Here is a 14,028-nt window from a genome sequence, read left to right as displayed (position 1 = left end):
CATTCGCTCTAAATGTCCAAACCAATGCAGAGCTCCTTTCTTGATTTTGTTGATAATTCATATCTCAGCCTTACTTTATGTACGAATCTAAACATGTGTGCATCATCGCACATAGTTTTACCATACATTCGCCCGAGAAATCGAATCTCGAGCCTACTTTCATCCCTGTTTTTCCATACTTCGCTCCCATACATCAAGGTCGGGACTAGGACTCCATTGTGAACTGCTAATTTTGCCTCTTGCGACAAACAAATCAATCCAAATCAAAGAAATAACATTAAAAACTAATAAAAGTAATAGAATATAAGTCGTACCTAAAATAACAAACATAAATCAGTATACAAAATATTAATATCATTAAAATTAATAGAAAATACGAGTAAATTACGAAAATATAATTGTCATAATTTACAAATAGTAAATAAGTATAACTTTAAGTAATCAATAAAGCAATAAAATAAAGATTCAAACGACATGAAAAATAGAACGAGACATTAAAAAATATAAAGCGGAAAAAAAGATAAATTTAAGGAAGGAAGGAAAGCAATCTTGGTTCTATTTCACACACGGAAATGTGTTCTTTTTAATGTAGTGTTGTGAGTGTGGGAAACTCTTTTTTTTATTCCGGGCCAGTAAAATTATCTTCTATCAATTATTTGTACGCACAAAGTTGCTTTAACTAAAAGATATCACATAATTTATAATAGACACAAATACAGATAAGTTATAGAAAGTGTGTGTATACACAACTAAAGTTAGATTTTTTGGGAAAAATTTTGGCACATGCAAAAATAATTACATTTTGGAGACCGAATTAACAATAACATTTCAAAATCATTATTTAATGTATCTAGGCAGATGGAAAATACAGTTTTCTGTGTGAAAAAGAACCAGAACAAAATGAAGCAAAGTATGGTCACATGCAAAAAATAAAAAACCCCGCCTCATGTTGGATGTTGTCCAAATGTTTATTGAAATTGATATTTTTGTAATAATTTATAATTTTTGGGATTCTTTAATAATAAGCATGCTTCCACTTTCCATTAAGTTGTATCCCAACTCAACACAGGGCTCTTGGCCTCATAGAGTTAGGGATAGGTTATTATTATATTGTAAGATGTATCTTTGTATGAATATTTTTTTGAAATACAGTAGAAATCTTCTCAGAGTGTACCTCACAGGTTGCGAGACAGTCGCCTGCAAATCCCAAGTATCAGGAAAATCAGTTTTTATACTTCAATCGACTGATTATAAAATCCTAAAAGAAGCGTGAATTAAATGTTTTATTTCACATGTGTTGCTTGCTTTTCATTCCAAAATTAAAAAAACATATTACGTCCTTGGGATTCAACTGTGTTCAGGTACGTTTGAAAATGAACACGCTTTAATTAAACCTTCATCTATCTTTTTAACCTTTGTACATTCATGACTCAAGGATACAAAGTTAATTTTAAGTAAAACAAGTTAAGGAGTGTTAATTTTTCCACCACAAAAGGGCATAAATTTCCCTTTAGATGACAGACACTAAAATTAACAGCATAACATGTTGAATCATATTGTAATTAATTAGTTCAAGCAATGTGTTTGCTCGGTAAAAAGTATATCCGTATAATTTATTACTATTATAGTTGGATAATTTAGTTGTACAATATATAAATAATCCAGCACGTCTTGCAGCCACAGAGCGCATTAACAGTGGGGATTCTAGTTCCTCGTTTTCAATTGAGATCTCCTTCTTCTTTATCTGCTCCTACCGAAGGTTTGCGACCATCATTCTGAATTCATCACGATACTGGGCCAGTCATCAGCTCTGCTGCATCCGACACACCGAACGACTGTCAGATTTCTGAGCCATGATGCTCTTTCCAATCCCATGCCCCGCGCGCCCGCTATCTTTTCTTCCATAATAAGTTGGAGAAGGGCATTCTTCTCATTGCGAAATATGTGACCAAATTTTGAAGCTTTTCTTTTTTTGACAATGGTCAGTAACTCCCTCTCTTTGTTCATAATGTTTAAAACCGCTTCATCGAAGACACGATCAGTCCATGAGATTCGAAGTATTTTTCCGTACAACCAAAGTTCAAACGCCTCAATTAAGATCTATTTAAATTATATCAGATGTAATCTTGATTACAGCACCTTTTGCAGCTATATAGCGCACAAATGGTAGAAAATCTGACCTCCATTTACACATATCCTACGCCATTATGTCAACAATTAATCCAAATTTTAAAAATATTTTTCTGCCGAATTACTTTAAAAATAATTCACATCAGTCTCTGATTTTCCGCCGTGCTAACAGCAAACATTACAAAAGGGAAATATCACATACTACGAATACCGATAAAAATATATGAAATGGATTTAGAAAGATTAATTGTATTTTTTAAATCAATATGGATATTGTGAAATAAGAGAATTTTTTTAATACGTCACTAGAAAAACGCGACATGTTTGTCCTTGAAAGTTGTGAGGTCAAGATTTGCGACAATGTTATAAACAAATTTAAATGGTTGGGAACAAATAAACATGAATCGTGACGTATAAGGGGCCTGGCCAATGGAATGGCCGTTTTGACGGGAATTCAAAATTAAAAAATATTTTTTATTTTAGTATTTCATCGACCTTTATTACTTTTAAAATGTAAAAAAAAACGTTATATTTCCTTATTCATCACTTTACAGTTTGATCTTTTTATTCTTCTATATTTATTATTTATTTTCCTATTATAAACAATGATTAATAACAAAAATAATTTGACTACACTGGGGTTACCCGTGCCAAGGACACTTGTCAATATTGTTTTTTTTTATTTTTACATGTGAAAATATACAAAAAAGACATAATATTCAGAAAAAAATAACAAAATTTTTAGACAGTTTGAAACACTACGTATTTATGTTTATATTTAATTTATGTATACCTTTATTATTTATATTATTAAATGCACAATAAAATAACAAAAACATAACATAAACTATACATTTGTGGAGCAGGTGATTCAATATTGGTTTAGGCGTTTGAACGATCCATTTTCTTCTACCCGGCTCCACTCCATATGGCATTTTTGAACATTTTCTCGTTACTAATTATTTTAATGGACAGTAGAAGAAGGTTATAGATTCTAATTGCATGATAATCAAAATCCCTTTGTCCGAAAGTGGTATTAACCAGTTAGCACGTCTACTCCCCGGGGTACTGCCCCGCTAAGCAGTGCAATGCGATATTCTCTCGCAGCAGTTTTTTATGGAAAAATGTATGAATTACGCAGAAAAATCTTAACATTGTGAAATAGTAAAAACATAAATAAAAATGACAGTTTTAAAACAACTTTGAAATATTTTATTTCAATTATTTATCGACAATTCTTGATGGAATTTAATTGAAATGATGTAATAACTTATATTTACCTACATTACCAACACTTAAGATAATATTTAGTTTGATATAAATTTAACGTTGTTATACAGAAAGCAGCCAGCCATCGAAAAGTGAAACTGAGATAATAGCCATTTTGTGAAAAGAGTGAATTATAAATTCTACACAATAGTTTGAATGTTTTTGACTTTAACAAACGATAAAACAATGAATACATAAGTTTTTTTATATACTACAAACAAGAATCTTATTGTGTATTTGACCAGTTTAAAAGATTTTTAAATTACCATAAGATTTTTCTAGTTTTGTGGATGTTTTTTGCAAATTGAGAAATGCCGTTTTTGTGATCGACACCTTTTTCCGGAGGTGATTAATACAGTTTTTTATATGAAAGCGGTCTGGATGTTTTAAGCAGAACATAGAATCGACCTTACTGCACCCGATAACATCAATATCTTTTTTTTCCGAAATTGTAGACTGGCTGCTTTCTGCATAACTACGTTCAATTATTCTTACACTGTACAATATTCACTAGTCTGAAGATACCCATTAGAGGGTGAAAGCGCTAATTGGTTAAATAAATAGGTGGAAGTGTACCGAGTATATTTAATTGTTAACTTATATAATGTAAGTCAGCGGTTTCCTACCTTTATGGTACTATGTCACAACGAGAAAAAAAATTCCATGCCTCCCAATCTTTTATTCTTTTAAAGGTTTTATTAAACAGATCCGTTTTAACCCTTAAACTGCTTTACAACGATATATCGGTTTTGCTAATTCCATTAGAGGATGAAAGCGCTAATTGGTCAAACAACTAAGTGGAAGTTTACCAAGTATTTTAAAATTAATAATTTATATGTAAATATAAGTTATTAGTATATAAGATACTGAAAATACAAATGAAAGTGGATTCTTTAGGCTTTGGTTGAACATTTGACGTTTGGATTTGCATCCGTCTGCCTCTAAGGTACAAAAATTCACAATATTATTTGCTTTGAAATAAAGACACCGACAGTAATAAAAATCATGTTCGTGCTTTTGGTAATATTTTAAAGCTATAACACATCCCTTGCAACCCGCCAAACTAAAATAATTGGTATTTTTGCACAGATCCCATGGCTGGTTGTAAAACACAAATCTACGGCTCTATACAACAGAGCTATCCATAAATTCTTCCAAGAGACCAGGGATTGTACCCGATTTTAATCCTACCCTATCAAAAATGTCTAAAATTCGCTTCCCTGAAACGCGGGAAACCATATTATCTGAATACTGGAAATTTGCATAGGTAACTTGACATGGTTAAAAATACTTCAAAACATATTTCAATCACTTGCTATATGACGGCAAGATGATCCTTCTGACGCTTCGGTTATCTGCAAGTCTCAGACTTGCAAGAATCACAAATTAAATATACTTGCATCAATTAATTCATGCTCTTCTAGTATCGAAAAACTCACTTGTATCTCACGTCGTGATTAACACAGCAGGCTGACTTTTAGTCGTTCTTATTATTTTTTATTGTTTTTATTGTACGCATAAATATATCATGTTCATGGCCTTATAATAATTGTTTTAAATACATCATTTTCAATTTGTATATAACTCTTGCTTAATTCCTAGTTTTATTATTGATAAAAATTCTTTACATATAATGTACCAATGTCGGAATATATTTTTCTGCCTTTATATAACAACTAGTTCAATGACTTCGCCCTTGTTTTCTCAAGTATTATATTCACATTTAAGATGATCTAATGAAATTAGAGTAAGCTAACTATAATCATTATTATGGTTTTGTTAGATATAAGCGTAGATTTGCGATTGCGTAGTAATTAGGGTTGAAAAGAACAACATACAAATTGTGGGTAAACAGAGAAAAGGACACGTTCGAGTGGCTCCATAAAAAAGGGCGCAGCTGTTAGTTGTCAATCAAAAGTTCAATGTCTAATCATTCCGCCTGCGTTTTCAGGTAATATTAAGTTTAGTTTAAGTCCTTTATATTTAGCATTAAGTTAAGACTCATGTTAACTACTTTTTTGTTTATTTTTCTCTTTATCTTGTGTTTATTTCTTTAAATGTACGTGTATGTTTTTTAAAATGTTATACGTGCAAACTTATATCATAAAAAATATCTTGATTAAAAATCCTTCCTTTCCATATTATTATATATTACAAGACCATCCAACTGTTTCATGTAATTCATCTCTAATACAAATTAAACATTTTTTTATTCGAAAGAAATTCGCGCAATAGTAAGTACATAAACTAACCGAAAGTTATATTTACTAGTTAATAAACTAAATCAGTTGATGATATAGTTGATCCATTGACAGTAAACTATGCCATTTTATTATTGTTGATATTATCATTTTAAATTAATTTGTGTTTTTTCTTTATTTCAGGTGCCTACACTATCAATATAAGGCCGAAGCTTGGTGCCCCCGTTTATTTGCATGTAGGCAAAGGTTAGTCTGTTTAGTAATTAGCATGCTTTAAATACGTCGTTTTTTAGTGGTACCTGTTTGTTTTTAATTAACTACAAATACTTCCTTTTAAAATTTATTCTCAATTGTAAATGAATTAACAATATTGAAAGAGTAACAGGTAATTTCCTTTGCTCTAATTTGGAACAAATATTGTTCTTTGATACCACGAGTGTTTATTGAATGATCTTCCGTATTTATAGGGTTTATATTACATTCATTACCTTATGTCTTCTGGCAGACATTTTCCCAACCAAATTTTTAACCCTTTTAAGCCTTGAATCAATTTGGTAGATACGTTTATTTTTTAATAGTGGTCTCCATTCTAAAAAACCACATGTTTATGAAATTTTAAAACGATAAATTATTTATTGTTTACATTTTTCTATTCCGTAAAACAAAAAAATACATAATTGGGAGTGACGTCTGACAAAGATTTTTGAAAAACTATATTTTAATAAATATTATTATGTTGAATGACGAAAATACGTTTATACTCACGAAAATGAACAGTGCTTTCAAATAAAATGCCATTTAAAAAGAATTGTAAATACCATGTTTCACTTTTTGTTAAAATATTTTTTGTTTCTGGCTGTTTGGTTAATTTCAGTAAATAAAAATATTCCTCTGTAAGAATAATGTTTTTTTTTTAAATAGGGAAGTAAAATATGACCGATAAAAATATTTTGTATTCTGTATGAATGTATTAGAAAAAGTGTTTAGTATTTTTTAAATTAAATAACGTTAAAACCGAACAAAACGACAAATTTCATGGAAAATGTGCTATTATCTTATAAAATTGTCAAAACCATTGTCGATTATTATTATAGTAAAATATTATCAATTATTTTACTTTTCAACTCAACGCGGACTGAGGTCCTGACTTAACACGGATTTCTTTGTTAGCAAATTGGAAAATTAATATGAAAATAGACGTTTATTTTGTAAATAACCATAAAAAATAAATAAGCTTTTCACTTGCAAACTCTTCAGTAATAATCAAAATCCATACATCACAAAAAAAGCTTTAATTATATATTTTATCAAAATGATTCATTATTTAAACAAAATATTTTAAAACAAAATTGATTTCTAAATTATACGATGACGTGTAGCTCCAAAATCGGTTTATAATTATATAAATAATTAGTAGACAAAACAATTATTTTTTTTATTATTTTCATTATTTAATGAATAACCCCAAAGCTTCCATGCTTTAAAAATAAAGAGTATTATTTTAATTTCTTGACAACTACATTCAAACTTCTGTAGTTACTTATTTGATTATTGAGTAGTTTGGAATAAAATTACACAAATAAAAATGTATATTTGATTGAATTAGTTAAATTTAGAAAAAAAAGTACTTTTAAAACATGCATTTAATATCGTTTAGAAAGACGACGGATATTCGATCCAAAACAAACAAGCCATCCATCAAACAAATACTAAACTTTCTGTGTAATGCCGACTACCCACTTATAAAAAAATATGTACGCATTAAAAAATTTCTGTAATTAAAAAATATACTAGCCGATTTTTAATTTAGATAGCTACTGGAGTGAATAAATCTTAAAATTCGTGTACATTCAAATGTACACCCGGGCTGAAAGGGTTAAATATCAGTCCCAAAATACTGCCCTAAATTCAGTGTACCCTTTTTGCGACTACCTAGGGGATATTGTTGGCGATTACAAAAGATAATAATGTGCTTAAAGTGAAAATTAAGGGGAATAAACTTTATTTGATATTTACTTAAACAATTTCGCCTGTTTATTAATTTAAGAAAATCGTATTTTCCGTCAGCAAAGCGCGTTTTTTAGTACTTTCAAATTTACTAAAATACCCAATTTGTATTGATGAATCGTAATATGTTTGTGTAACATGGTTCAGAAAATGGCACAAGATCTTGTGCAACTTTCTTGTACAATAATCTTGTTCCGATTTTTAGAGCATTTTACAAGGGCGTTTCTGTGATTTAAAATTTTGCGTATCTAGATGTGTTTGGCACTATGACAGATAACAAGCAGTTTTACAGTTGACAAAACGAGCTATCTTGTGACGACATAACTACTCACAACTAACAATATTGTATTCTTCGATCAACAATCAACACCAGGTTTCTAAAATAAATAATAGGTCCTGAACCTTATTGAAAATTGATTTTGGATTTTTGGATTGAGGATTTTCAGAGAACAAAGGCAAGGGTGGAGTGAAAAAGGCCGTGAGTGAAATTAGACGGTCGATAAATAAAGTGACGCAAGTAACTACAAATTAAATAGGCGTTGACAAGTTTACAGATAACAGTATCACAGACGTGAGATGCTCTTGACTTTGACAGCTGACTTTGGGCTGGTTTATTTGTTTTTGATCAAAATCTTGTCGTCCGTATAAATTATATGAAAAACAATTTGTTAAATCGTGTAAATAGATTAACCTTTGCGTTTTAAAAATAATTCATGATAGTGGATAGTAAATTCATTATCTAAACTGACAATATGAGCTAGTGGACGCAACTAACAATCTATTAGAAAAGTACTTAGACTAGAAAAAATCAACATGTAATAACACTGACTAACCTGGTGTTTAGTCTTCTTCTTTGTCAGCAACCATCTCACGCTGTCAGGGAAATTGGTAATAAGGAACACTGTGGGCACACAATTTCGTCTGGAGGCGGCGGATGATGATGAACGGCGATGGATTGATGATAAGTTTGCGGCGTTGTGCCAGTTAAATCGAAATCAAAACTTCAAAAGCGCAATAGCGGATAATACTTTGTATAATTCAAAAAGCGTGCGAACGCAAAAAGTCATAAAAGCGAAGAGAGAAGAGCGTGCGGGCCAAACAATGTAGACAAACCAAAACAAAGATAATAACACATTTTAAATCAATTTTAAAAGTTGATTATCAATTGAAGACCCATTATTTATAATTAAAATGAACTTTAAATAATTCCTTAAGTATAAAAGGTAAAAAATCCTTAAAAATACCAACAATCTTCAAATTGTTGGTATTTTTAAGATGGGTACACATAAAACACAAAAACAAATTTTATCCACAGGAATGAACCTAGCTTTAAAAGAGTTCAAATATTTGTTAAAAATGGGATGAGTTCTGATTTTTCATGATTCGACCACAGATTTCACTCAATTTGTGTATCACACGAAACAATATTCATCTTGCGAGTTAAGAGTTACGCAAGATCTTATCATTTTCTGACCCATGTAATCCGAGTTTTAGAAAAATATTATTTGTTCTAAATAAATTAGTTTGATAGCGACCAATATCCGTTGCGTGGTTTGCAATGTATTGCACGAAAATATTTTGAACTTTAAATTTTTGAAGAGTATTTATAGCATTTCTTTCGACACCAGATGGATTTCTTTATTAAAAACGTGTTTGTTTACGCAATGCTGACCGATTTATATTTTTTGTTTGATTTATTAACCATTAGAAAAAGTAAACAGGTCTATAAACGACGTTCTGAAAAATTATTTAATAACAATGGCTACACTAGTGTGGTCTGTTTAAAGTCGATACCAGCGCCATTTTAACCTACACGATCGAAAAAAATAATAATATTCTAAAATCGAAAAATCTGAGAATGAAGGACAAGTGTTTAGATAAATGCATAAATATATGTTATATGGATTAAATAGAGTTTTTGTGTACTTAAGGAGAGGAAGTAGACTAGTGACCTTATCTAACTCACGCAAGTTCGTAGGTTGTACGATGCACAAAAACACATTTTTCGTAGGTAGATGAATTAACAAAACCCTTAAGCAATGTTCCATCCGGTTCCAATATTCATCTTAAACTATTTTTCTGAAAACTAATTTTGTAGTAATTAATTATTCACTCAGTTCACTTCATACAAATTTATATGAAAATTGCGCACGGAAACATTTATGAAAATCAACAACGATTTATTTATTTTACACTTTTTATACATAAACAATTAATACACATGTAAGGGCGGGCATATTGCCTTAAAACAATTTCTTCCTACCTACCCAAACCGTTCAGTTTGGGAATATTACAAGTAAGTACATGAACATATTTAAACAGAATCTTATGATTTTATACAATTTAAAACAAAAACATTTTTTTTTTAAAACACTTAAAATTTTGTACAAAAATGAAACACAAAAATAACAAAAAAAAAATTACACTCTACTCTGAAGATTGGAAAGAAGAGGTGATAGGATGGAAAGAAGAAGGATAAAGGAACAACTCAAACATTTAGATAGTGACATTTCAATTTTGATTTAAATGTAAAAAAAGAAGAGACGTCTCTAACATTGGTGGATAGATTATTCCACAATCGAGCAGCTTCTACTGTGAAAGAGGAGGCAAGAAAGTTAGAGCGGTAAAGGGATATTGCGGCCTCCGTAGTGCAGTGGTCAAAACGCTTGACTCACGTACGGAAGGTTCCGGGTTCGATTCCCGGTGAGAACACAAAAATTACAACGTGATTTTTCTCAAGCCTGGGTGTTCTGTGATGTAATTCACCACTGTAATTAGGCCTCCTGGCCTGTTGTGGTGCGAAAAAAAAAAAACCTTCTTCTTCTTCATTTAAAAGGGGTTCTCTCGTTACTAGAGCGGAGAGATAGTCCATGTTGTGCTGGGGGTTGGAAGAACTCTCTCAGATAAACATGCGAAGTAGGATTATTGCAAAATATTGTGAAGAAATTATTTAATTCTGAATCTAACATCCTTGTAAGACTTAATGTGTCTACAACTAAATCATTTTTAACGTTTTTCCCCCTATTTAGGTATGATTATCTGAGTTTACATAATACGTATGAAAATAATCGTTCGTTTAAAGTAAACTATAAATATTTTAATATTGTATTACATACTAGTAGTTACACCCACAAGAAATGTACCTTGTTTGCCTCTTTCGCTCTCTTAGGAAGAAATTTTACAAAAAACATACAAAATCGTACAATACTTAGGACACAAACAACTTAACGTTGAAATGCACGCGCACGTTCGCGGCCATATAAAATCGTGCTAAAAATTTGGCCGCACGGTTGCATTTGATTTGATAAAAAATATGCCAAGATTGTGAATTCTAATGACACCTGTAAGTCGAAAAGGGCAATATAATATACATTATTTTATTTATTAACTTAATCTACAGTTTTACCCTACAGTGCATGATTGTTTCTACTTTTCTAATTTAAATTCAAAGTTGTTTAAATAATTAATTAAGGTGGAGGAAAAATATTTTAATTTTTTTTATATTTAAAAACTTTTTTTAAATTTAAAAAACGCGTTGGTTCATATGTGCATCAGTATGCGTTAGGGGTAATTTATTTATCCTAACAAATAAAATCCTAGTTGAACTTAATTTTAATGGAATTTATTGAAACAGTTTTTTTTAAACTTTGTTACTTAGTCTTTGTTAAAACATAAAGCTGGTTTTCACTTTTCACACAGCACTGTGTATTTTCGCAAAGTAATCTAGTATTATTCCAGATCGGAAAATGATTTATTTCAACAAGTCTTACATCTTGTGGAGGCAGCTTAGTAGCATTTGGCGTCTTTCGTTTTGTTTCGATTTCGTTCTGCAATGCGTCGGTTTATGATGATACATAATTCTATTCTGAAATCAGCTTATTTCATAACTCTCTTGTTATTATTAATACCAATAGCCAGGCATTTATGACGCTTATGTCCGAGAGATGGTAAAACAGTCGCATATACCATTTTCTGGAACAACTGATTAAATATTTTGAGTTTGTCTAAATGTTTGTAGACATTTTGTATCTTGATTCTGTATCGTCTAGTCAGGGAGTTCAACAATTCAACACTACCCATATGACTGTAATATTTTTTATTGCAGCGGTACACGGAACTTGAATTTTTTTCCTTTATTTTTTTTCTCATATCGTTGGACCACTGACGTTGGACGTTGGACGTTGGAAGTTGGACGTTGGACCGTTGGCCCGTGGGATTCATTTCCACAAAAGATGACAAAGAATAATGTTATCGATGAAGTAAGATATTAAAATTTTCTGGCGTCTAAGCTATACAACTTTTTAAGTATGGATGTATCGGTAAGCAAAATGAAACACAATGTTTTCAAAACTCTGGTCAATTAATGAATTACTAAAAGGACAAGACAGGAAGCTGAGGAATATGTTTCATATACCAGAATACAATTTTACTTTCTTGAAATTCCTTTTTAACTTCTTCATGCAGGTATGTTTTAAAATCTTTTTCATATTTGAAAAAAAAAAATACATCTATAATATTTCAATGTGACTTGACAATTGATGTGAAAGTATGTACTTTTATGTTTAAAATAAATAATACACAAACACTCCGGAACGTGCCTGTGGGGTAATGGAGTGGCTACATCCATAAATAAAAAGGAAATGATATTGAACGTACGTAGTGTATTAACATTTTTAATAAACCATGTATTTGATATATAGTTTTTAAAAAAAGAGGAGGGAATGGAAGAAGGAGCTTGAGTTTAATAGGAGTGACCATTACAATGGCACATCATATCACGGACTTTATTGAAAGGATTTTTAATTATTGAACAAAGGAACATTACTTTTTAAAGCTTTTCTAATGTGAAATATTTCCATATTATTTACTTTTAACCCTTTATTATTTGTCTGTAAGATTTTAACTAGTGAATTTTTATTAAAGTCATGATTAAAATTGATTAAATTATTTGCAAATTCGGAGAAATTGTTGTAGTAAAGACACCTCACATGTTCTTTAACACGGTAACAAGACAGACATAACAAGAATACAAAGACAACAAAATAAAATCCTTAAACTAACATACAACCTACCTACTTGACCTCTACGACTGAACTGTACAAAAAAACACACCAGTTTGACATAAACTACTTGACTAAAATTGAGACCTTAAAAATTGTGCACAAAATAACACTGGGAAACATACAAGACGACGACATAATATTAGTCAAAAATGCTGACATACACAAATATAACACCAGACAACAACAACACTATCATATTGAAAAAGCAAATACAAACACAGGACAGTCAAAAATACTACATAATGGACTTAAACACTACAACGACCTACCTTACTACTTGAAAACTTTTACTAGAGACAAATTTAAAATCAATCTAAAAAAGCACATGAGGACTGAACTAACTAGACTACACGAGATATAAAATGTCTAGACACTATTGAGTTTCTAATGTAACCCTAACGGGTTTTTTAAAATTGTAATTAAATTTAAAAAATTAAAAAAATATCAAATTTTTTTTATGTTCTTCCAACGTAAACAGAAGGACAAGAATTGCATTTTCATTGGTAAACACCTGAATTATCAAATAAACTTTTTTTTTCTTTATTATTAAGCAGTAATTTACCAATATTATTATTTGTCAAAAAATCAGGTTTGATATTATTTGGTAAAAATGTTGATACATTTGTGGATATAGTATATACGTGAAGAATTCTTCTCCATCTATTATCATTATTAGTATTTTTTTTAATTACTGTTTAATGATGACGTTTTCTTAAATAGACAGCACGTCTCTCTTAGATTATTCATATTGTTCATTAATCCATAATTTTCTATCGATTCCCGAGACAATATTATTTTTTTGTTTCATTTTTTTCAGGTCAACTTGTTCTTTTCCGTTTTTATAGAAATTTAAAAAAATAAATAACACATAATCACTACGCAACTGAAACGTAAGACTGAGTGATAATGCAATGCCCTATGGGCCACCGGATGCATTAAGGGTTTGTTAATGATGATTTAATCCCAATATACATATCGGTTTGTGAGTATGTGTGTATGAATTGGAATATGTCGGGTGGGAAAGATATATAAGAGGATTCAATAAGAAATTGGGTATTTGAATTTATGTTTTGTGTCGTGATTATACAAAATTAAAAATGCATTTTTTATATTTATTTAATTTGATTCAATCTTTGCACAAATAGTGCATTAGCACGTTCAGCACTATTATTTATTGGCCTAGACGGCTTATTTCTTCACAGTTTCGTTTCGTCCATTCGTTCGTTCGTCATATATCGATATCATTCTAACGCAATCAAAACCATATTTAACTCTCGTTCTCTCTCATACGATACAAACGAATTTACAAAACGAATTAGTTACAACATAAAGCCACAGCAGCTGCAACGCACAAGCGC

At 30.5% G+C, this 14,028-nt stretch overlaps 1 protein-coding gene across 1 annotated transcript in view; it reads left to right on the top strand.

Annotated features, from left to right (window-relative positions):
• LOC148276356 (somatostatin receptor type 2-like) overlaps positions 1 to 14,028 on the top strand; it is a 262,602-nt gene that overhangs the window by 117,402 nt on the left and 131,172 nt on the right. The window contains exon 2 of the mRNA XM_088234389.1: positions 5,784 to 5,846. The gene's annotated coding sequence lies outside the window, so the exon portion shown is untranslated. The remainder of the gene's footprint in view (positions 1 to 5,783; positions 5,847 to 14,028) is intronic.

The sequence above is a fragment of the Micrasema longulum genome, unplaced genomic scaffold (assembly GCF_059751315.1).
Source record: "Micrasema longulum isolate JH-2025_06_02 unplaced genomic scaffold, ASM5975131v1 h1tg001233l, whole genome shotgun sequence".
Lineage (NCBI taxonomy): Eukaryota > Metazoa > Arthropoda > Insecta > Trichoptera > Brachycentridae > Micrasema > Micrasema longulum.
Note: the sequence above shows the minus strand (reverse complement) of the source record. Positions and strands in the feature narration are given on the sequence as shown.